Raw genomic sequence first — 2,273 nt, 5'->3', positions numbered from 1 at the left:
AGAGTTCTTGGAATTCAATGAAAATGACAATACAACACAACACAACCTCTGGGACACTTTAAAAGCAGACCAAAGAGGGAAGTTTATAGTTCTAAGTGCCTACATTAAAAAATTAGAAAGAGCCTAAATAAATGACCTAACATTGCAACTCAAGATGCAGGAAAGGTAAGAAAAAATGAAACCCAAACCCAGCAGAAGAGAAGAAATAACAAAAACCAAAGCAGAAATTAATGAAATAGAAACAAAGAAAACAATACAAAGAATCAATGAATCTAAGAGCTGGTTCTTTGAAAAGCTAAAGAAGATAGACAGACCCTTAGCCCAGTTAACCAAAAGAAAGAAAGAGCAAATCCAAGTCAACAAAGTCAGAGATGAAAGAGGAAACATCACAACAGACGCCCAAAAGATCCAAACCATTATAAGGGAATATTTTTAAAACCTATACACTACTAAATCTGAAAGTCTAAAAGAAATGGATGGATATCTGAAATCATGGGAACCACCAAAGTTAAACCAAGGAGAGAGCAACAGTTTAAACAGATCCATAACATACAAGGAAATTGAAACAGTAATACAAAGCCTCCCAACTAAAGAAAGCCCAGGTCCACATGGATTTATAGCAGAATTCTGCAAGACATTTAAAGAAGACCTCCAACCAATACTACTTAAATTATTCAAAATGATAGAAACAGAGAGAGAACTCCCAAATTCCTTCTATGAAGTCAGCATCACTTTAATACCCAAACTGGGTAAAGACACAACCAAAAAAGAAAACTATAGACCCATATCCTTAATGAACATAGATGCAAAAATTCTTAACAAAATACTTGCAAACCGCATACAGACACACATCAGAAAGATCATTCATGATGATCAAGTAGCTTTATCCCAGAGATGCAGGAATAGTTCAATATATGTAAGCCAATAAACGTCAAAATCATATAAATGGACTCAAAGACAAAAACCACATTGTCATCTCAATAGATGCAGAAAAGCCTTTTGACAAAATTCAGCATGCATTTATGTTCAAATTCCTAGAGGGAACTGGACTGGAGGGAACATACCTCAACATAATTAAAACTATATACAACAAACCCCATTCTAAATGGAGAAAATGGAAGCATTCCCATTAAAATCAGGAACCAGACAAGGATAGCCACTATCTCCACTCCTTTTCAACATAGTGCTTGAAACTCTTGCTAGAGCAGTAAAACAGGAGAAGGAAATTAAAGGAGTACTAATTGAAAAGAGATTAAACTATCACTTTTTAGGCTCAGCAGCTAAGAGCACTGTCTGCTCTTGCAGATGACCCACCTTCAATTCCCAGCACCCATATGGTGACTGACAACCATCTGTAACTCCAGTTCCAAGGAATCCAAGGCCTTCTTCTGACATCTTCTAGACACAAATAACAAGCAATTGGAGAAAGAGTACAGGGAAATGCTCCCATTCGTAATTGTTGCAAAAATAAAAAATATCTTGGAATAAATCTGACCAAAAACACCAAAGATCTCTACAATGAAAACTTTAAATCGTTAAAGAAAGAGATTGAGGAAGATACCAGGAGATGGGAGGACCTCCCATGTTCATGGATTGAAAGAATTAATATTGTTAAAATGACCATCCTACTGAAAACAATATATAGATTCAATGCAATCCCAATCAAAATCCCCATGACATACTTCACAGAATTAGAAAAATGCATCCTTAAATTCATATGGAGGCACAAAAGACCCCAGATAGCCAAAGCAACCTGAACACAAAGAGCAACGCTGGGTAGATTACTATACCAGATCTCAAAGTATACTACAGAGCCAGAGTCAAAAAACCAGCATGGTACAGGTACAAAAACAAACACATAGATCAATGGAACGTCATTGAAGAGCCAAACCTGAGTACAGGCAATTTCAGCCACCTGATATTTGACAAAGGTACGAAGAACACATAATGGAGGAAAGACAGCATCTTCAACAAATGGTGCTGGCAAAACTGGATCTCCACCTGTAGAAGAATGAAACTAGGTCCTTATTTTTCACCTTGCACAAAAATCAACTCTAAATGGACCAAAGACCTCAATGTGAAGCAGGAGACCCTGAAACTATTAGAAGAAAATATTGGCAGTATCTTATAAGATGTAGGTGTAGGAAAGGGCTTTCTAAATCAGACACCAGTTGCTCAGGAATAAGGTCAACAATCAACAAGTGGGACCTCATTAAACTAAAAAGCTTCTGTACAGCAAAAGAAACAATCAAGTGAAGATAAAACCCAGAGTA

This window comes from Nannospalax galili, unplaced genomic scaffold (genome assembly GCF_000622305.1).
Source record: "Nannospalax galili isolate Female #2095 unplaced genomic scaffold, S.galili_v1.0 scaffold211, whole genome shotgun sequence".
Classification (NCBI taxonomy): domain Eukaryota; kingdom Metazoa; phylum Chordata; class Mammalia; order Rodentia; family Spalacidae; genus Nannospalax; species Nannospalax galili.
The sequence above is the reverse complement of the archived record's forward strand: the minus strand, read 5'-3'. Positions refer to the sequence as shown.